Source organism: Calonectris borealis, chromosome Z (genome assembly GCF_964195595.1).
Source record: "Calonectris borealis chromosome Z, bCalBor7.hap1.2, whole genome shotgun sequence".
NCBI lineage: Eukaryota > Metazoa > Chordata > Aves > Procellariiformes > Procellariidae > Calonectris > Calonectris borealis.
The window spans coordinates 53,540,036-53,564,152 of NC_134352.1; the positions used below are offsets into that span (position 1 = coordinate 53,540,036).

At 36.7% G+C, this 24,117-nt stretch overlaps 1 protein-coding gene across 1 annotated transcript in view; it reads left to right on the top strand.

The window, feature by feature from the left end:
* Positions 1–397: 397 nt before the first annotated feature.
* Positions 398–24,117, top strand: part of PTPRD (protein tyrosine phosphatase receptor type D) — a 1,348,716-nt gene continuing 1,324,996 nt past the window's right edge. Inside the window, exons 1-2 of the mRNA XM_075138097.1 lie at positions 398–707; positions 1,258–1,365. The gene's annotated coding sequence lies outside the window, so the exon portion shown is untranslated. The remainder of the gene's footprint in view (positions 708–1,257; positions 1,366–24,117) is intronic.

Genomic DNA, 24,117 nt, shown 5'->3' on the forward strand with positions numbered 1-24,117 from the left:
GCAGCCACTCGGGGACTCAGCTTTGGAGAGAGACTTTCTCTTTGATGGTGATAATGATAGTTGCTCTGCTAGGGGAAAGGGACTTAATAATACCAGAAGCATAATTTGTGCGCACACTTGGTGTGAATGTTAGGAAAACGTGCCTCGCGACCACATCCACAGCAGCGCTCTCTTAAGTCGTAATAATATTATTATTTTATTATTGCCAGCCGGTGGCTTAAAGGTGCATTATTTTAATGCATTATTAATTGTTTTCCCAGGGAGAGGAGGAAGGTGGGAATAGGGCTTATTATTATTAATAGCGAGGAGCTCGCTCACTCCTTTCGCACACGCCGGGGAGCGCGGTGGGAGGAGGCAGCGCCGGGGGGAGGCGGGCGGCGGAGCGCGCCCCGCTGCCGGGCCCGCTGCGCGGCTGCGGCGCGCACACGCGGGGCTCGGCGCAGCCCCCCGCCGCTCCCTCCTCGCCTCCCCCCTCGCCTCCCCCCTTTCCCCCCCCCCCCCCCCCCAGTCTCTGTCACCCGCCGCCGGGCGGAAAGTTCCGCGGGCAGCCCCCGGCGCGGTCCCCGCCCGGAGCAGCACTCTGCGGCCGGCACCTCCCCATCCCCAGCTCCGCGGGGGCGGCGTGGCTCGGCGGCCGGCAAAGTTGCGGCGGGGCCGGGGGGCCGCCGCTGCTGCCAGCCATCAAGTGGCTCGTTAAGGAAATGCAGGTGAGCGGGCTGAGCGGCGGCGGGGGGCTGCGCGGGGCCCGGCGGGGAGCGCGCCCCCGGCCCGGCCCTCCCCTCCCCGTTCTCCCGGGCCGCCCGCCTGCAGCCGGCGCTGGCTGGCACGGAGAGCGGGCGGCCGCCGCGCCCCCGGCGAGAGCCGCCCCACCGCCCCGCACGCACGCACACACACACACGCACGCCCCCCACCCCTCCTCCCCACCCTTCGCTCGCTCCCTCTCTCCTCCCTCTCCTCGCTCTTTCCCTCCCTCCCTCTCTCTCTCTCTCTCCGCCGGCCTCATCGGAGAGAGTTGCAGGTACCTTTCCTCTCCCCTCCCCGCCAGCCCCCCGCAGCAAATTTTAGGGTGCAGGAGCCTCGAGAGGGCTTTTTTTTTTTAAATCACTGGTTTAAAAAAAAAAAAATCTTTGGAGGGATGACTCTTTTGCAGGAGTCTGCTCTGAAAGCAGGGATACCCCCAAGGAGCTAGCGGCAGCGGCGCTGGATCCCACAAAAACAGAACTGCCTGATGTGGCATGTGCTTCTCTCTCTTTGCAGTTCCTTCTGGGCCTGTATGGACTAGGGGCACAACGCGGCGCCTGACTGGCAGGAAGGGAAAGCGGAGACTCCTTCAGGTTTCCAAAGAGGTCCGAGCGGACTGCATTAGTAAGTAAATACTCTACGCTTGGTTTCTGTCCCTATGTTCTCCTGCTCCTCCAAACCTTTTCTTAGCATATACACACACACGCACAGACGAATGCACACATACACATCTTTATACATACATTTATGTCTGTGTGTGAATGTGTGTGTTTTTCTGCTTTTACGTCACACTGTTCTGGTCAGAGGGGAACTTGGCTATGGTAACTTGAACTGTTTTCAGTGGGAAAAGTGCATGAAGTGATTTGCTCATCTTTTATGAGAAAAGAAAATTGCAGGTGAATACTTGTGTAAAGAAACTGAGTGTGTCTGGTATTGTGTGGTGTCTACCTTAGTCTGAGTATAGGTATATGGTAGATTACAGACAAAATCTAAACGAAGAGATGCTCCCTCAGGAGGGGTCTACAGCACAGTGTGACCTGCTAAGTACTGCCAGGTGACAGGGCATTCAGTTTAATGTAAAATGTGCATGCATTATAGATACTAAGAGTGTTTTTGTCTGCCTTCAGTTGTAAGCATTTTTAGTCCACATCTCTGAAGTTGTTAGATTTTTCATGAAGTTTTATACGTGTAAAATGTATGTATATTTTTTCTTCTATTGACGATGACAGTTGCAGACAACAGCTTTGCTTTCTAAGTGCTTTTACGGGACATATTCAAATGTACTGATGGCACTTTTTTGAATAGGTGCGAAAGATCTAGGGGAAGCAGATAAACTCATCTAAGAGGGCTTCATGAACAGTAGCATTGAGGTTTGCTGGCTGAACAGTAGAGTTGATAAAAGGTACAAAGATCGAATAAAGGTATGTCATGAAGAGTCTGCGGTTAGGTGGTGTTTAGCACTAAATATATCTGCATCTGGGGAAGAGGACTTTTGCAGACATTATTTCTCTTGGGACAGTGGACCCATTATCGACATTTGCTGCATCTCTGGTAGAGGAAACAGCTAGTACTAGTAGTTGAGGGTTAACTGTTTCCTAGGTGGAGGGAAGAAATAAGGATGAAAAGTATGTCAATGAAAATATTTGCTCATGTTTGCTAATATCTGAATAAAACCTTTGTGTTATGTCAGTAGAAATATAGTTGAGTCAGGTGTTTTGAATGTACTGGAAGGAATCAATAGCATTTCAGCATTTTTTCTCTATTCCTGCCAAAGGGACTTGGATTTAAATTCTTCATGTGTTATTGTATCTATTGTAGGGACAATATGGATTTGAATTTGAACTTACTTTTTTACAAATTCTTGACAAATTTGGGTTATTTTACAGTACAAATTCAGAATAATATATGGGTACTGTAAATGATCTATACAGCTCAAATCTCTTATTATTATGGTTTTACTGTTCACCTAATCAGAATTAACTTGTGTCATTAGAAGCCATTAAACATGCATTTACAAGTGCATTTAAGCATCTCAATATGAAATTAATGTTGCATTTTCAGGTGTAATTCAAAGTCAATCACGACTAATAAATGTCACCAGGAGTGAAAGTTTATTAGGGTCAAATTAAATGCTTTTCTTTGTGAAGTAAAGAAATTAGTTTATGTCACAACAGTAAAGGTTGAGGCAAAGGTAAAGGTAACAGTCAAGGTTTAGACAAAATTTATTTAGGAAATTAATGTGACACAAGCAGGAAAGGCTAATCTGCAGTAGCAGACGGATGACATTCGGAGTTGCTTTCAGGTATTCATAATCTTAAAGCTAGGAATAATTACAAAGCATAGGCTACAAGTTCTGAGGTAGTGAATCAGGGTGACTTTCTTATTGCATCACGGTACTCTTCGGGTAATTAACATGACAGAAAAAATACCCAATGAACTTGTAAACTTGAAATCAAAGGATAACACATCTGGCTGGCTTAGTAAGGAATCCTACTGTTACTGTTTTAGTACTATGAATTTATCTTTCAGTTAAAAACAAAGCTTTTTCCTTTTTTTCTTTTTTTTTTTTTTTAATAGGTAACATTTCACATGGCTCATTGCTGTGTTGTATTCCCTGTGGGCAGAGCATTAAAATAATATATCCAGACAATTTGCATGAACTGTTTTGAGAATGCATACAGAGCAGTTTATTAGATTAAGCTTTCTGTTCTCCTAGGTGGTCCCAAACATGCAGTATGCAATGTTGAATGCCTAACAAAGTGTCTATTTTTACAACAAAAGGAAAAAAAGATTAAAATATATTTGACTAATCAGATAGGAACTACATTGTTTAGTTTAGGTTGAATTACAGCATACTTAACGGCTGTATTAGTTTGGAGCATAATCTTCATTATTTGTCTTTTGGATTTTCTTTAAATCTAGGATATCTCCTGGCAATACTTCAGTATGAAAAATGACTTGACACATACTCCACTTTTGCTGTAATTACTACTTGCTACTGTGGGAAATGACCTGAGTCAAATCCTGGCAATTAAGTTTAATACATACTATATTTGATCATATTTGTATGTAAATCTTGATCATAATTGTTGATATAGGAAAATGTCAAATCAGGTCAATCTGCTTCAGAAGAAACAACAGAGGACTTAAGAAAGACCTCTTACTGTGAAGATATAAAGTTGATAGAATAAAGTTGCATGTGTCAGCAGTAATGTGTTTTATTATGCAATTGTTCTTGTTATTCAGATCAGATAATGGCCTGGTGAAATATATAGGCAGTCTGCAGGGAATGAATGATTAATTCCTCTATCATGTGCTTATTGTAGGAATTCTTACTAATAAAATCCTACATACCTGCATTAGTTTGCAGTAGGTAAAGTCAAATAGCAACGTCCATATTAATATTAATCACCTAGTATACCAATGTACTACCAAACTTTGTGGTGATAAACTGTGATGGAAAAATTATGACAGACTATTCATTCTTTGTTACATGTGGCTTTACCAAAGAAACTGACAGTATGCAAACAAACATGATGCTTGATAGTACAAACTGTTTTGAAATGGTGGATATGAAAAATATCAAATAATACACAGATATTTTAATCAGCTTGCTTTGTGTGTCTTATTCTAACAACATATACAGCATTAATAACTTTTAGGTGTACGGATGCTAATTCTACAGGTTCCAAGCGCTATAACAAGTTGGAGAAACTAAGATATCATTGGCTAAATTGGAAAACAGGCCAGTTCAGCATTTTGGGAAAGGCTATTGATACTTTTCATCAGTCCAAAGCTTGTTTAGAGTGAAAACAGATTGGTACCTGAATCCTACATATTTAGAGTAAGCTTAATTGATTTAGTATCACTTTGAAGACCTTGTAAGCAGCAAACGTTCTTGGCAGCAAATATAAATTTAACAGTGGCATTTATGCAGACGATCTGTAATTTAGGGTTGGATTTTGATATCTGTACTCAAGGAAAGTAGTTTTTTTCCCTTCATTACTAGCCACAGGGATTCTATGGAAACCAGCTGGGGAGAAGGAAACATTCAAGGCATTCTTTAAAAAAAAGAAAAAAAAAAAAAAGAAAAAGAAAAAAAGCCATAGAAATATCTCAGATTCAAAAGTATTTGGGGCTGGAGAATGCCTGCTTATGTGGTTTTGGATTTTTTTTCTGCACATATGTTATACGGTCATTAGTACTAGGAGTTTCTTAAAGAGCTCTTATGTTATTCCCTCTTTCCAGACTTTCCACCTTGCAGTTTTGCATCTATAATCCTAACAGAAACTCTGATAAAGTTAACAAGGGATTTTATGTCACGGTAATAACAGAGTGATGACAACAGGGTCACAAAGTATTGACAAGGAGTGCATTTGGTCTATAATTTTTTGGACATACTTGATTGCGATGAAAAATGTTTGGTACCAAACAGATGGATTTAAAATTCCAATAGGAAATAAACAGTAGTCACGGATGAATTAATTCTCAAACGAGAATTAAATGTACTTAATAATAAAGACTAAGAGAAGGAAACATGCACATAAGATTAGCCAAAAGGAATGCGTAATGGGAGAGTTTTTTAGCATTTTTAATGCTATTAGATACTGTCTGATTTTCAGTTTATCTGTTCTAGTAGCTTCTTTAATAAGATTCAGTATAAAACAATAACAGAAAAGCTAGCAATAAATGGAAAATTGCAGATAAATTACTACTTTTATGGTCAATACGAGGATTGAATTACGCATCTATTTTCATTTGTTGTCAATAGTTGCAGAAATGGTCTTATTTCTCTTATATTTCTATTCTATTAAATGTGCTTTATTAAGTGAAAACTATTGTGCAAGAAATCTAATTTTTAACATTCTGTATTTCTCTACTGTCAACTTTGTAACTACTTCTAAAAAGTGGATTTTTTTTGTCAACGCATAAGCTTAAGATCTAGTTGAATAAGATTTTAACTGAGTGGAGACTGCAGAATCTGGTTTATAAAATCAATTTTGTAAAATTTGTCAACAGTACTGTAAAATTTATCAAAATACTAATATGTTTTAAATTTATGCTGAATAGAGGCATGCTTTTGAATGCCTTTAAAGTTGTTTGAAATACTACTACACTTTCCAGATTATGCACTTACATTGTGCTGAAATGTAAAATAAAGGTTTTAGAGATGTATTTGGAGAAAGAGATTTCTTTATGTGTATGTGAAGAAGGCTCCAAATAGTCCGATGTTTTTTCCTAAGAACGCTGTGTGCAATTTGTTCCGGCTGTAAGCAGCATGAGCTCATGTACTTATCGGTTAAAAGATAGATATATATAATAGGCCTAGTCCTCTGCTTTCTCTAAACACTGGGTCTAGAAAACCGTTCTCTACAGCAGTAAGTCCCATACTGAAGTCTCATCTTGTTGTGAAAAGCTGGAAGGGTATGTAGGCTGACTTCTTCAGTATGTCTCAGGACAGCTTTTCGAAAGGTAAGGTGGAAATTTTGGTGCATATGGTGCATTCTGCTGTTCTCCCAAATTAAAAAATACCCAAGAGCAGTACGCAATGGCTGTCAAGAAATTAGTCTTTCTCCAAGCTGCTGCTCTTTGTTTGGTTTTAGATTACCTAGCTTATTTGCAAAGTATATGTAACACTGCCCAGCAGTGAAATGTTAAATGCTCATGCTTTTTGTTCACAGTGGAAAGATCGGTTGGAGAGGAAACTGTTTCAGCAAGGGTGATTGCTGAGTCTGTAAACATGAGGACTCATGGTTTAATGGGATGTGGGACTATTTAGCTGTTCTAGTTATTACTGGAACTGTGTGAGTAAGGTAAACTTCTATTTCTAGAGTGCTCAAGAAACCTCCTGGCTGGGCTGGTGAGCTTCTCACAGGTGACAGAACAATTGCTTTATGATGACTGATTTAAGGTGAGCAACCTGAATAAAGGTCCTCTGGTGGCAGCAGGTTGGAAGTGTACACCAGCCAGTCTCTCGGGAGCTGTAATTCCTAAGGTTACTGCAGCAGAAGTAACTGCATAAGAACACTTCCATCTACTCTAGTCTGGAAGTAGAGTGATTTTTAGACTCTTATGCAGCAGTTTAACAGCTGTGGGAGTATGTCAGGCAAAGTAACTTTACCCTACCTTTGATGCATTCTCTCTCTCTCTCTCTCTCCCCGCCCCCTGTACACTCTTAAAATACATCCTTCCTTGCGGTGCAAGACATATAGTCTCAGCAGGCCCTGTACCACATAGGACAGCATCTAAAGTCGTTCATGTTCAGTTCTGTATTCTTCTCACTCTCCTTACTCTTTTAGGCAAAAGTGGTTTTCTTCTGTCTTTAGCAAAAAAATAGTCCTCCACATTGTAACCAGATGTTAACAAATTGTATTAATTTAAAGTCTATAGATTTTGAATTTTTTTTCCAAACAGGAGTTAAATAAGAACATTTACAGTACAATTTTTAAATCTATGCTGAAAGACTTCATTTTAATCTTAAAGTCTGGTTTTGTATTCAACTGCTGATGAAGTACAACATACTTTCAATACCTGCACATAAGTATAAGGGAAAGCAATGATGTAACTCTTGGGCAGCTACAGAACAAAAGATATGCTGGCCATAACAAAAGATAAACCAAAATGATGTCTGAATTGCTGTCCATTCAGGTAGAAAGACATAAGAATATCCATCACATCAATTTAAAAATGAGAGAAAAAATCCTACAGGATAGTGTGTTGACTTAATCTTGAAAGATTTCTTTTACATTGAAAGGAATGTGCTGTAATGCAGTGTTACGCAAAGCTCAATAGCAGCATCAGTTCTCAATGGAAAGGGTTCAAGGAGGAGAATCCGTATGAGCCATCCATGTCTGCATGAGTTGCTTTCCTTTTATTATTGCAACCATGAGGTTGCCAGATGGCATCCTCAGACTTCTTCAGAGAGCTGGAAAACCATAAGGAGTGCTGCCTTCATCAGAAATAATAATAGTATTATGAAATCACAGTTGATACTTTTCTTCACCTAGGTTTTCCTTAAGAAAGTGTGTGGTTTTTTGACTGTTAATTATTGTGGGTTTTGACCATAACAGAAAAATGTTATCATGCTCATGCATTAGCAGTATGAACCAACTCCTAAACTGTCAGTATAGCTAGGATATTAGAGTTCACACATAAGAAATCAGACTTGAAACCTGTTTCGAGACCTGTAAAATTCCTGTAGTGAGAGGGATGTGCTGGGAGAGGCTTGATCAACACTAAATCATTATTACTGAAATATCCTGTATATGCTAGTAGAAGTATTTGAGGAATATACAAAAATTTCTCTTTAAGAGAAAATTTAGTTAACTTTTTTATGCTTCTGTAATCCTCTGCAAATCTGTAGGTATGAATAAATAATAAAAGTTAATTTCAAATAATACATTGCATATAACCTGTAATATGATTTTTGTGCCTACTGTTCATAGAAATATTCCTAATGAAAAGTTGTATTAATCATTGGTATTCCTTCACAAATGGAAGTCTGCCCAGCAAAGCGTGACATTAATTTCAATTTGACATTAGTAGGTTTGGGCTGGCATCATTAACATACCAACTGGAGTACTTTAAAAAAAAAAAAAAAGAATAAAAAAAACCTCTGATGCATTAATATAGTGATAACCTATGTTCTCTTTCGGATAATTTAGCCACTTACTCAGTTTTAAGCACAATTATTCTGCGAAATTGTCCTTTCTTCATGTGAATAAAAGATATACTAATGGCTTTTTCACACAACTTAAGTCCTTATCTTCCTTTTTTTTTTTTTTTTTTAAGAATGCTGGGCAGCCAGATTGGAAAATCTGCACAAATGCATTTGCCTGTTTTTGCAGAGCATAGGCTTTGAAATGGGCCATATGGTTGATTTGACTCCTCTTTTTCCCTGTGAACCCAGTGTCCTCTGACAATTCAGTGAAGCTAAGATCAGTTAGTGAGGTTGGAGATTCTTTTGTCAGATGCCTCAGCTAGAAAGTGTACAATGGACTGCAAAGCTTCAAGAGCAGCCAAAAGGTATGTAGGTCACCAAACCTGGGTAACCAAATACTGTTAACCATATTCCCTATATCCATGATACGGTCTTCTGCAAAATTATTTTATTCAGTGAGAACTGGGACAGCAGCATACAATAGGTGTTATTTGGAAGAACCGAGAAATAATTTGAAAGCAGGGTCAAATTATTTTCTTCAGCATTTTTAGAACAAAGTGCAATGGGCTTCCTGTGCAGTTTGTTTTCGATTTTCCATTCTAATGGAAGTACGAGAAAGGATGCAAAGTAGTGCAAAAGTCATGTTAGCTACCAGAGGCCATTGGGTGGAATAAAGTGGTCAGGAAGTGTGTTTCTTCTGTGCAATCTGTAATAAAAAATCTTCTATAATTGAATAATTTCCTGAGCAGCTTTCATATATATGTGGTGCTCTGCCAACCTAATCAGAATACACGGTTTCTCCTATTTTAAAATCTCTTTCCTTTGAGACCCTCTGTAGGTTATTTGTTTTCTATTCTAGGATTATTAGAGAAAAGTGATTTTTGTATTTGGCACAACAATAGTAAGTTGCGTTACAGCACCTGTTTTTCTTCATCAACTGTAGGTTTTCAGAGGTTTTTATAGGTGAGGAAATGAAGTCCCTGGCTGTTATCATATTCTGTATAGGATCAAAAATTAGGAAGTATCCAAATGCGTTTGTGCTCAGAATCATCTTTCCTTTCTCAGCATGGAGGCCAGCCTTTCCCACCCTTCTCCGTCTTCCCCTTTTCCATACCCTTCCTCTGCAGAAAGTTAGAACATGGTTAAAATGTCTGATTATTTTGATATTCGCTAATAAATTGGATCTCTGTTCCTTCTCACCAATCCTGAGCATAGTGACCCTTTCTCCTTGGGTAAGAATTCATTTTTAAGTAGGATGATGTCCTTAACTTCCTTATTTTGTTTTTCCTAGAACTGATAAAAATGAGAAAGAGAGCAGTCCAGCTTATGTAAATATCAGATGTTTCCTAATGTAGGGTGAAAGATGAAGACGTAACTGACAGTGTTACATAACTGACAGGAGTTACGGAATTAATAAAGTAGACATTTAGGAATGTTGGCGTGAGTTAGGTGTATCGATATCTTTGGGCAACACTCAAGTGCAGTTACATAGATTACACCCTACTCTGGCAGGTGTTGGTTGCCTTGAGAACTTAATGGAGAGGGAGAAGGAAGCCTATGAATATTTCTATCTGTTAGTATTCTGTTGATTTTATTAATCGTCAGTGCTGAACAAATTAAGGAAGGCATGAACTGTGACATTTATTTCAACATTTCTTGGTTTCTTAATAAGGTTGTATAAAAAACTTGCAATGTATGTTCCATTGTTTTTTTAAAAAAAGGGATTATTAGAAGGTACATGAGGAGGAAGGAAAGGAAAGGAAGATGACGATAGAAAATGGGTAAGGAATGGGAATGGAAGAAATCCTCAGCAATGAAAGGAGTCCTGTTATTCAGGTCTCTGGTGCAGTGTCAAGTCAGATGACACTTTTTTTAATCACTGCGGATGAGATTTAGTTGCCTAACCATAGGTGGCTCATGGCTTTTTAGATGCCCTGAGGTATCTGCTCAGCCCCAAGCTACTGTTCTCTTGTACCGTATCTGCCAGTCCCATACAGGCATTTTGGAAAACCAGGAACATACACAATTGCACATTTATCTGTGTTTAGGATTTTGAATTGCGCATGTCTATATTCCGATGTTGTGTCTAGAACTTTGCCTTTCCTCCTTGACTTTTCCAAAGACAAGGATTTTTTCACGTTGTGCTAATTATATCTGAAGCTAACAGAGAGCGCTCCCTTAATCAACACTTGTGCTTAACTATCAGCATAATTAGATTAATTATATTTTGGAGACATCCTAGAAATCCTATCATGCTTGTATGCATCTGTGCGTGTTGGAAGTGACATCATCCCTGCCTTCGTATTCTGAAACAAGGTTATCTGTTGTTTTTTGTTTGTTTCATGTTCATTTTTTCCCCCTTTTCATAGATGATACACAGATTGATGGAGTCCAAAAGCTTATGCTACTAACTATACTCCATCCACAGAATCAACTTGTGTGCTTTCCTGCTTTGACACCATGCTGGTGCCTCTGAGACAAGGCACAGGGGCACCGCAAAAGTGATGAACTGTGGAATGACACACTGCCTTTTTCTTATTCGCTGCTTTGGTAGGTCACCTTTTCTGTTTCTTGAAAAGGAAAGATGGACCTAGGGATCTGTGTAATATAATTATGCTGAGGTGAGGTGTGTTTTCTGTTTTTGTATTATTGACATCTTGACCATTATGCAACCAGTAAAGATTACTGGCAGTAATATTTTCTTCTGAGGTTGCGCCTATTGATTTTGGAGTATAAGCAGAGCTTATAGGATAAATCTTATGGTAATAGTTCTATTTGGATTTAACTTTTAATATCATTTGTTTTGGACAAAAAGTTTGAGATACATGAATATGCATTTACTGAAGTTATTTGGATATTATGTTCATTAAATGTTTGTTGCAAAAGACATTCTAAGTGTTCTGCTTGATAAGGGATATTGAGAATAGCATGCACGAGAGACTGCTCTTCCAGATGGAGGTCTCTGTCTGTAACCTATCTGTCTAGGTTTTAGAAAGGCAAGAGAATAGATCTTGTTTGTGAGCCAGAAACATTTTCTATAAACAGAAGATGAAGTGATCTTCAAAAGTTATCCTAATAATCACAAAGAATAGAGCAGTTTCATGAGCAGAAAAAGGGATCCAATAAAACTTTAGTCTGTATTGTTTCTTCTAACTTCATTAATATATGTGGCCCTAAGCAATATTGCATTCCTGTATCCCAGCTCATGCAAACTGTAACATCTATTTATGGTGTTTCACTGGCTGTCTACATTTTGCTAACTTGGGGAAACAAAACAAAAATAAAATAAATTATGCCAAGTTGAGATTTTCATAACTTAACTTCACTCTGTCTCTAAAAGTAGTACAGTATCATTTGTTGTCATTTATGTCTGAATCATATAAAAATTATGATCCAGATGGAACTTAGGGATAATAAAGAGGATGACTAATAATTATGATAATAATAATTATGATGATGTTTTATGATTGAGTAAGAGTGAGACCACATTGTAAAGTTCAGAGGAAGTAGGGTTTTTTCCTTGCTCAGTACTCATGGAGAAAATGTAGGAACAGAGTGAACAATGTAATGCTTCTTTTTTGTCTGTGTTGCTATTAAGTTGTGGTTTTAGCAGTGTTAGGAGGGAACTAAGACGGGAAGGCTACCTTGCAGAAGAGCGTTCGCAGTGACTTTTCTGTGGTAGTAACTTTTCTCCTTATTTGTAGCAGCTAAATCTCACTAGTAACTAAAAATACAGTTTTTAAAATCAGTTCTCATACAAGCAGATATAGTAATTTCCAATGAGTTGTTATGTGATAATGACTAAAATAATGTCAACAATGATATCAAAGTTTCTTTGAGCAAGAAGTATTGTGTTACTGGTTGCAGCTTGAGTTGTGCTGCTTATTTTCTGGTGCAATGCGGCATTTTTGGGGTTTTTTTTGGGATGTGGGTGGGAGAGAGTATGTTGGCATACATGTGGGAACATCTAGTGATTGTACTATCTCATCATGTCTGTTGTATTCATTTTGAATTGCTAAATTTTAAGTTACTGCAAAGTACATTATCACCTTCATCTTCTCCTTATCCAACACTTTCTGTTAGTACTTTTGAATTTCTTTGTCAGGGAGAAATAGCAATAATTCTTGGTAGTATGTGGCTTCAACACCATCTATACGCTTTCTTAAAGTAGAAAATGGTATAGTTGTGAAACCTGTTGTATTGTATTGGGAAGTTAGTTCTTAATAATGCTATCCAACAGTATAGAGTTATGCTGCTGATTTAGAAAAAGCTAAATGTCCAAGTTAGTTAATACCGCACGCGCTTGGACAGAAAGTTTTTTAACCTTTGCTTATGGTAGCAGAGGAGAGAAAAAAGCATCACTGTACTGCTTGTGTACTGCTTGGCTTATGATGAGGACAGAGGCATACATTCTCTCTGCACTCAGAAAGAATTTTCTGTGGAAAAGTTTAGATTGATTACGCAGGTCCGTCCCTTTCTGCTGCCTGTCTTTACAAGTTGAAAGGTACAGAAGCTTCTTTAGTGGTCAGGAATAACTAGTCAGAGAAATTAGAGCTGATTTAAAAACCTGCATTGGTTTCCCCTTGAAGGGATCAGCGGCTGCTCGTATGTTGCGGGCAAGCCTGTGCCCTGTTCCACGGTGACGCCTCCAGTGGAGTGAAACGCCCTGAGAGTCTGTGCTAAGAATGTAGGTGAAAAATGCCTCTTTCCTGTGGAAATTTTGAAATATGATGATCATCAGAGTAAAGCTGTCTGTAACTAGTCAGATAAAAGGAAGCATATCTTGGTGAGAATTTGTGAAGGCTATCTTGTTCAGCTTGTTTATCTTGCCTTCAGTCAAAGTTGGTAATAAGATGGGAAGTAGCTCAGAGAGTTTTCCTCTCTTGAACTTTGAGAAGAACAAACCAGTTAAAGAATTAAGAGTGTGTATGTCTCCCCGTTATTTTTTCCATAGTCCGTATTTAAAGTGAGTGTAATTCTTTTTCTCTCAATTTCCTTATACAGAATTGCCTTTCATATTTTTTTCTATTTGTAAAACATGTTCCCGTTGTAATACCTAAGTAGAAAAAGTCAACATATAAGCCTAATTTGATTTTTTTATCCAGTGAAGCCCTGGAATGAGAACTGGTAAAATCTGAAAATAAGGTGTTTAAACAGTTTTATAGGTGTCTATTCCTTGTTAGGAAAAAAAAAAAATCAAGTGTGACAGATGAGTTCAGACATTAGTGGAACAGTAGCTGAAGTGTTAATTGGATTATATTTTCCTGAACATCTCTCTTAATCCCTATAGCCCTTTACTTGTCCGCAGAGAAACTACTGTGTATTTTAAGTTGCAAATAAGAAAACAGGAGTAGTAGGGAGTACCAGACTGGGCAGTTTTATGAAGCAAAGATATTCACTCAAGAAGAGCATGGCACTGCTAGGCTGTTAAACTACTTCTAACAAATACCAGTTTGTGCCTTCCATGCGAAAAGATTTCACAAGGAAGGCAGTAGACAGGAACCTGAAGGAAAGGATACAATTTCTTCCTTCCTCTCTGGGATCAGGAATCGAGTCTTTGTCTCATCTTTTTTACAAGGTAGTTCATGCAAGCTTCCCCCCCCCTTACAAATTTTGCAATGCATTTTAAACTCTAAATTGATTATAAATATGAAAATTAATGTGGTTGGTATATCCCAGTAGCTACAGGTAAATCTTATTCCCAAAACTGCATTGAAAAAGGAAGTTACTGTAATACACACCATGAGTAAATTCATGGAGAAACAAAATATTTTTCCCAAAAATATTAAATTGGAGTGTTAATTCAACTATGCATATCAGTTTTAGAGTAACTCTTGTAAAGTGAGGTATAATTGTCCTTGCTACTCACTTTCATGATGGTGTTTGAAAACAACATTCTCATCATTAGAGTGTTAGAATTAGTGAAAATACAGAGGAAATCTCCATAATTCCAGCAATGCATATTTCAAACTGAAACTATTCAAGCCTTTCCAGTAAGTTTATATTATTTTAAGTACTAATTGCTCATTTAATTTTTATATTCTCATGGTGATCAGTAGTTATTTTTTGTTTGGAGAAGGCTATATCACAATTTTTATGTATGCTTCCCTGGAAAGACTGACACATGGTGTGCTCCTCTTCCCCCCTGCCGCTATGTAATCATTGGAAAGATTTCAAAAAGTGGTAATTAAAACATGTGTACACTAGAAACACACACATCATTATTAAATATAACAGTATGAACTAATTAATTTCATTGTGTTATATGAATTAAATAGTTGCAATGGCAAGCACAGATGATATATAAAATAAGAAGAGCCAGCGATACTCAGGTTATAAGCAACTATTGTACATGCAAATATGAATCTTACAGCATAATAGCCTCCATGTTAATCATAGCACACCTGGCACCAGCTGGCATTGTTAATGCATTGCTAGCAAGAATACTTTTTCATGTGCTTCTTCTATACAAGTTCATCACCAGTGAGAAAACGTAAGTAGTCAGTCAAATTTTACACAGTTTGAGCAAGTGGTTTCCTCTTCTGCACAAGAGTATATGGTGCATGTATCGTCAAGTCTGTAAACAGAAACAGCAAAATCTACTACCTACTGCAGAAATAGCTATTCAAAACATTTTAAAAATAAAAGCAGTCATTTTTTATACTCCTTGAAGATGACATTATGGTCGTAGGTATGTTGTAAATTGCAGATTGTATTGTTTTCTGGCAGCTCAGATTATTCCAAACCCTGTTGCTTGGCTCACTAATATAGACTTAATTATTTGGCTATGTTTCTCAAAAAGGAAGACTTTTCTTGTTATGTAATTAGTTAAGCAAAAGTATGCAAAAGTTTACCGTAGATACATACTCTTACAGAAACTTACAAAATTATAGTAACTTCTATATTTGGCCTGTAGTGCTATAGGACAGAGAGTATTCTACATATGCAGTACAGTACAATACTGTGGTATTTTTATTTGATGTGTTGAATGTAACTTTACTATTTTTGATGTATTTATATATTTTTGGATTAAGATGAAAAATTAACATGTCATTACTTACTGGTTCATTTAAAGTTATTTGAATAATAAGAGGAATATTTTAATATAAAATATTTTGTTTATAAGTGAATTCTTGTTATATGGTCATGAGCCAGTATCATGCAAGCCAACAGCAATTCAGTTGGTTTGCAATTCACTTTAAGATACAGATTCTCTTTTTAGGCTGCTAGTCATTCCTGTAGGACACCAAAGCATATTATAGACATTTAGAAGTGAGGCTTATTATTCAACAAACATGTCTATTTTATAGTAAGACTCTAAAAAGAACATTTTCTCTGTCTCTCTCATTGTTATAACTATAAATCCTTCAAATTACTTGGGACACCTTTGTAACATAGCACCAAGGTTCTAGTCCCAAGCACATTTAATTCTAGAGCAAAAATTCCTGTTGGCTTCAATGAAAGTTACATAGAACTCAGAACAACAGCTTAAAAAACAAAGACTGAATAAGGTGATGTTTACCTTTTTTGTTGTTATTTTGCTCCATTATCTCTCTTTCTTTGGAGGGTATTTATTTGCATGGATATTACCTTGACTGTCAAAATGCCTTGTTAGAGAAAAGAATTTTATTGAACTTTGAAAAATCACTCACCTGTTAAAAGTATTAAAGTCTTACCCATTAATTTATAATTAGCAGTTACATCAGCTCATAGTTTAGGAACACAGATTCAATTAACGTATATACAGGAATTAAGGTGTTAATTAAGATTTTAGTTTAAGTTGAAGTTTCTATGCTGGTTTTCAAAGATGACTTTTGAAAAATACATGATGAGAAGTGGGGAACATGATTAAATTGGTATTTTTTTTCCTGTTGAGTTTAACATATGGTTTGAATTATAAATTATGAAAACCGGTATTATTTAAGTAATTAAGCCAAGCTGTTCTGAGACATTGAAAGAGAAATCTACACAATGTTTTTTCTTTTCCCTGACAACGTAGAAGCAAAATCTTTATTTATTTACCTCTTCAAAGTGCAAATGGTAAAGTAAGGAAATAGCTTATTTTTTTCAATTTGGTGTCATTGAAATTGTTCTTCAAGTTTATTTTTCAGAATGGCGACACCAAACTATTGTATCCCGGGCATATTGTTACTTTCCAAGACTTTTGAGTTGGTGGAGCGTTTCTGATACCTTGTTAGATGAACAATTGTGGCAGTGGTGTGACCTTACAGTACTATGATGTCTTCCATTCAGTGATTTGATCAGTTAAATGGGTCAAGCTCGGAAAATTGTAAGCCATTTATTCAACTTATGCTGTTAGTCAGTGAACTTCAATCAGATATCAAATGGCTTGAGAAAAACAGCAGTATAATAAATGTCTGTCAATTTAAAAATATTCTCTGATTGGAAAGAATTTTCCAGTCTCAAGTAAGAAATATTGTGTTGTGTCATCCCCAAAATAAACAATTTTAAATGGCAAGCATCTCTCTTAAATAAGGGGGACAGTGGCAGGATTCTGTATGCAAATGTCCTTTATGGCTTACTTATATTTAAAGATGCTTATGCAGCCAAATAAAAAAAGTAAGGATGAAGTAATACAATGCACAGTATTACTGATACAAATCACCTGTTTGTAAAAGGAGTAGGGTTTGTTTTTCTTTTTTTGGAGGGGAGGGGAAGGAGGTTACACAAATTTAACTAGAAAAAAATTCTGTGTGTTTTTAGTTGGGTTTTTTTGTTTGTTTTGTTTGTTTTGGTTTGGTTTTTTTGTTTTTTGTTTTGTTTTTGTTTAAGAGTGCTTGGTATTCAGGAGTGACATTTAACTGCTAAAGTAGGAGCCAAAAGATAATGATCTTAATGCACTTATCTTCAGTTGAAAATGACATCTGAGATCACTTTTGACTTAATGACCCTCAACTACAGTATTGATTCCTGGTCAAAGTGCTGAGAATAAAAGAGTTGCAATTTTAGAGTTCCTGATGATACATTCATGTTACTCCTTTCATCCAAGAAAATCCCATCATATCTAACAAGTTATATGCTTTGTTAACTTCAGTTAGAATGTGTTGTTTTTCTGAAATGAAGAAATAAATGTAACCTTGTTACATATGATGGACATGCTTTTTTTCAGAGCATGTCTGAATTCATTTTCCCTTTGTTCACGTGTATGTAGACATTTATAAAAATATCAGGAATGTGTTTGCTATCAGAATGGAAATGGGTAAAATAAGTTTAAAAAAAAAAAGCAAGCAAACATATTTACAGTCTTAAGAAACAACTTACTTTCCGTCTTGCTAGTGTAGAATACAAAATTATGTACACTGTAGAATTTCAGCAACTTGTTGTGTTGAAGGTAAACATTTCTTATGAAGCTATTACCACGCAAATGTGATTGGAACCAGAATAAAATAAAAGACTGATGAGGAATAGAGCCAGCGGTCTTAAATGTGCAGTGGCTTTCTGTTAACGGACATATTTCATAATAATTAATTCTTTACGTTTATCTTGCTTCTAAAATGCCGCAAATTAAATGGGAAAAGGAAAGTTGAAATGAAGTTCTTGTTGAAAGTTCTTTCCACAGAAGAGTGGTTCAGAAGAATGAGCTATATGAAAAAAGAGGTTAATTTAACACAGGAGCATTCCTGAAATTTTGTGTGTGTCTGTGCATGTATGTGGAAGAGCAGTTGTGCACATGCATGTAAGTGAGTTCCCACTGCTCTCATCTGCATGTAGTGAGAAACCCCTTCAGATACATAATCGTTTCAGTTTCTTGCTGTTGTCTTACAAAGAAAAACAGTGAAAAATATATATAATATTTTGTAAATATTTTTCTCATCTGTGTTGTTAGTTATGTGTTTTTCCCCTGGTACAGAAGAACTGGGGCCCTGCCACAGCCAGAGCATTCTGTAATCTGTATGACAACAGACTTGCTACAAGTCTTTAAGGGTACTGGAGCAGAAGATGAAAGACTTAAGAACATCGTACATCCAGTATGTGTGAAATCTCTTGTTCTCTGTGACTTCTGTTTGTGGAATACTATTATTTTAAATCCCAAAATATATGTTTCCAAAACAGTAGACAGCTAGGTTAAGCAAACCAGGTATGTGTGGTTTGGTAAGCAAACCCAGATCTGTCAGTCAAGGGTACAGCCCAGTGCTTGAAATCCCGGAGGTTTCTAATAGGCCACAGAAAGGTATTTCTTGATTTTTTTTTTTTTTTTTAAATACCATCATTTGTTCCAGTTTTTATCTGTTCCTGCCTAATGTGAATGAGAAAGAACATACTGAAAACAAAGCAAGAGATCATATAATCTCCATATAAAGTTTATTCTTTGATAAGAAAAGTAACAAGCAAGAGGCCAGTCTATAGTTGAGATTCCCCCCACCCCCCTCTTGGCAAAAGGAGGAGAAGGACTAGGAGGATGGTTTTTGTTTTCCAGTGTTTCATAGGTTATGCTCACTATTTAAAGTCTTATTCAAAGTACTTCCCCTCCCTGCCCCCAAATTAACATTTCTGAAGTTAGGCTGTTTGATTAATCAATTTGGTGTGCTAAATCACTTTCTTATCATTACACAAAACTTCAGGCATTTTCATTTGTTTATTTTTCAGATTTATTTCAAAGTCGCACCTATAAAATTAGACTAATTTTACTTCTTCTGTAATGATTAAGTGTGAAAAATATATTATTTTTAATGTTACGATGAAAAGTTCACAGAATATTCAAAGAAGAGCTCGCCAGATGAATTTGCAACATGGCATATTTGCAACTTGCAATTCTAAAGGATCTTAAATTGCTTCCTTATTCACCAGGAATATTCACCATCTTTCTATCTTTTTTGGGGGGGAGGGCAAGCAGCTTTCTTGTTTTGGTACAAATCTATTCATAAAATGTTCATGTTTAATTATTTTTATATTCAGCTTTTATTGCTTTACATTTGTCAACATTAAATTTCAGTTTCTGCTTGTAAACCTAGTTACAGAAAAAATCAAAATTCATTTAAACTTGACTTACTACTTGCTAAGTATGCAATTTTCCTCAGGATTTTATAGTATCAGCAAATTTAACAATCTAGGTAATTTGTAAAAATTAAAAACCACCAGAATTCTTAGCAGAGATGACCCTAGTAAAACCCCACTAGATATTTCTGTGTTCAGCACTCCCGTGTGTGAATACAGCAATCTTTTTATAGTCTTAAACACATTTCAAAACACTTTAAAAAACTAGAATTGACTTCTGTGTCGAGCAGAATTCTAATTCCAATTTTTGCATGATTGACACACCCAATGCAATCTTGAGTTTCTTCATTTTAAGACATTAATTTTATCATATCTGAAATCAGTTAACAATTTAAAGGTGTATTTTTAAAATAATTTTTTTCAATTATAGTTTAAGAGGGATCGATTTGTACAGAACTACATTTTAATTTTTCAGTGTTTTTATCGACATATTAACTAATTGATGGCTTATAGTTTGTTCATCAGTGTCCTTCAAAAAACTTTTGTGAACCTGAAAACCAGAATTGGATATTTGAGCGACTCACAAAGGAGTGACATGGTATGCAAAAAAGCTGGATGACTTTAACTGGAAGCCCTCTATTTTTTTCTTCCTTTTTAAATGAATATTCCTGTACATACTTGTAACTTTCAGATGATTGTTTTATCTAATAGATTAGCTTCCTTTTAAGTGTACATAGTTTTTATTTTATTTTTCCCTATTCTTGTATACTTTAATGTAACACTTATAAAACTATAATATATGAAGTATTAGTATACTATTAATACTTATAATACATACGTAATAGTGTACTATTAATATGATGTAACAATATTATATGTATCCCCCCATGTCTTGACCTATAAGTTAGACTAGGCTTGTCTTAATGTTTGAAATTCTCTAGCATCAAATTAGATATTCACGAGAAAAAATGTCTGTAATGTTCTTCAAACTATTGATTCCTCAGCTGCAACAGATCATTATATAAAATCCAAATACATGGAATAATCTTAACCCAAACTCTGTTTACTGGAATGTTTGCTATACAAGGGAGATTGGTGTTGCATGTTTGGCTCCTTAGAGTTCATCCTTTTTGTTATGGGTACTTATATAATCTCTCAGGAAATTAATTTTTTACTTTTTTTCTTTTAATTCAGTTCTGTAGTTGCTAATCTTTGCTTCTCCCCCCGCTCACCCACCTCACACCACCCCACCACCCCCGCTTCTTATTTTGGAAAGAAGATTAGTATGTCACCACCTTGAGCACCCCAGAAACACTGCATACTTGCTAGCAAAGTATTCTTCCTTAATCAGATACATTGTGGCTGTCCTTAACTGTGCCGTGTGGACAAGAAGAGGTGATGCCTCTTCCCAAGTTCCACATAATCTCCACTGACATGACAGACTGTGTTTAAACAGCCTGAAATCTCAGACTTGTTTCTCATTGCCAGCATTATGGCAAAACTGTGAGACCCCCAGACTACTTTTTCTTTATTTTTTATTGACAGGTTTTGAGAGAATGGCAAATACTGAATATTGAAGGATCTGACTCTGTCCCAGTCTGGCCTTTGGTTACAGGCAGTATGGACGTCCTAAGCTGTGTGAGATAATCTCTCATTTGAGAAGAACTAATTTTCTGGGTGTTGATGGGAGAATTGAGGAAGTAAGAGTGTTGCATTGCATTGCAGCTGCTGGGTTTTAGTGTTGTTGCTTGTGGTGAGACTGTGTTGACAGGGATTCTTCCTTTGTGTTAGGAGCTAACACACTGATTTGTTTTTGTCCTAGAAGCTAGAGTCAAGTGGAAGGGAGAAGTGGGACTCTCCCTACTCTCTCAAGATGTCTATTGTTAGCACAAAGTCTGTTCTGCATCAACCACAGAATGACTCTAAACACCAGCAGAGGCAGCAGTAGAAAATGATTAAATTTGGGCTAAATGTAAAGTGTTGTGTTTCATTTAAAAAAATACAGGGTTGATTTGAACACTTGAAGTGGTACCAGCCAAGAAGGGGTGAGTGTTTTCCCCCTTTAATATATTTGGCATGCCCATTGTTTAGAGTTCTGGCAGTTTTAAAAATAAAGAGTCTGGAATGTCAGCATCAGCTTCTCCGACGGAGTAGGTGTATTGATGTACAGTTTTACTGCACAGCAGAGATAGCGCTGGCTAAAAAAACCCCACAGATCACGGAAGCATGTAAAATCTATCATCTAAATTATTGTATCAGATGTATTTCCGTAGTATTTGAGCCATAAAGAACCTAACCTTGATGCATTTTTTCTATAATAAAGTCATGGTCATATCTAGCGCTCTTTTCCAAACAACACTTGTCAGTCCAATGAAATAGAAAAAAGTTGTATTAGGCCCATTCTTAACATAGGATAAAGAACAAATTATGTCTAATTATGATATTACATTCACTGTATGACTTTATGGCAACTGCTTGTGTTTAAAATCCTGTAGTTGCGAAGAACAGCATTTAAAATGCTATGTGAAACTCCTTTTTTGGTATTTACGTTCATTTATTTTTATGACAGGAAAGAGTGGGTAGTCTCAGGCACTATGGAAGTTTAGTTAAGCTTCAGTTAAATAAGTGTTTTAGTACACTTGACAGAATTTTCATTCCAGATGTAATGTATAATCAGTGCTGGTCAAGCATTTACCATGAAAATTGTATTTTCTCAGAAAATTGTGATTGTATTATGAGAAATACCTGCTTTCTATATGAAAACAAATTAAGGGGGCCGGGAGGGGGGGAACCAAACAATTTTTCCAGGAAAAATAAGCAAAAACCAATGATGATGACAAAACCCAGAAAATCCCACAACTGACTGAGTTTGTAAAGTTGCTTAGGTGCTTCGTGAGAATTGTAGTGGGGGCACCAATTTTTCTGTAAGGTCTGTTCTTCAACTCAATCTGTTTTCCAGGATTCAGAAAAGGAAAACGTGCCCCTGAAGAAGCCAGATGACTTCACTAGATGTGAGACGTGCCTTAATTTGCTTGCAGCATCTGTAATAAAGCCTATCTTGTTACTTTTATGAACACTAACTGAAAGAAAAATACAGAAAACAAGAAACTGGCCACTCTTCCAGCTTTCTGCAAATTTGTAGAAAAGCTGGAGGAAGATACCAATCAAGCTACTGTTTGCCAAGAAAAACAGACACCAGGTTTTACTCTGTTTGACTTAGTAATATATTGTACATTTGTACATTTTTTCCATCTCTATCTGTCTATCTATCAAATCCTTGACAAAGTGAAATAAGTAAGAACATCTCTTGTAGTGGAACACAGGGACTCACAAGCCTCTGCTGTACTTGCTCTGGCACTGCCTTTATGTTTCGTAGTCTATCACACCACTTGTTTTCAGACATGATTTCTACAGCTTTGGTGATGATACAATTGTTTTGAAGGAAAGAGTCAGCCTGCAAGTTTTCTTCTTCCAGGGAACATGTCACATTTCTTTGATGTATTCTTTGTCCAGAAAATGGAAGAAACATGACAAACTTGAAGTATTTGGGGTAATAAGGATAAGATGTCAGTCTTCAGTGAGTGTAATGTAGCAAGACAGAAACGGTTGTGCTTTTTGGGTCTCCCAATTGCATTGTTTCCACGTGGCCCATTAATTTTTAAGCACCATTTTCAGCTCCAGAATTAGAAAGCTTTATTTTGATTTTTAGAAGTTAGCAGTAGAGGAAGAGGTTTTGAGGAAACTGGATCACATATTCCCCTTAAGAAACAGACTAAAGAACTCTCTTCAGGCCATCCAATGGATGGTGATATGACATAGACTTTTTCAATGTCTGCCCATCAAAAAGACAGATGGAAGGTTCTTAAGAAAATAAGAATAAATTCTCTAGCACTTGCAGTTACTATTGCTAAATCATTCACATCCCTTTTTCTCGACAGTAAAAATTCTTATGAGATATCATTAGACTGTTACAACTTATAATGGAAAAATCAATGCAGTAAGAAAATTAAATTTTACTGAGAGCCTTTAGGCAAAATGCAATGTGAAAATGCATTTTAGCTTCCCTTGTGGTTCAGAGGAAAAGGAAGAAATGGAATCTAGGTTAGCTGTCAGTGCACAACAGTTTTTAGAAGCCAGCAAAGCAGCCTGTGAACGAAACTCTTGCTTAATGTATTTCTTCCCTGATTACTTAATAATGTGAAAATAACCACCTTAATCTGATCATTTGAAAGGTCAGAAGTCTCTTCTACCCTTTTTAAAAACCAGTCTTTGGTCAAAATCAATGAGTAGATTCATCTTCCCAGGAAGAGGATTTAACAGAAGGAAAACTGATTCATCTGCTAAGGTATACAGCAATGACATCTGAACCCCTGGAGAGAGACTGAGAGTGAGAGCAGCTAAAGTGGAATAAGGTGATTGTGGTGTAATCAAAAAGAAGTCGATCAAAGCTGCCAACAAGCTCTTGTGGAGAAGTGACATATATACTACATTTGGTGTACTTTGTAATCACTGTAAGTGGTCACTGTCTCTTGCTGGCAGACAGATATGGCAAACACAAACTGACACACATGGCAATTACAGATTTAAAGCTTATTAAAAAAAAAAGTCTGTACTTTGGGTTCACTGTTTTAAAGTAAGATAAACATTCTTAACTGTTTTCTGTATCATGCAATAATTTGTTTATACAGAATTTATAGGTACAAAAATCTATAGCAATCAGAGTTAAGGTTAGACAATGGTGGTCTTCTCTATCATTAGAA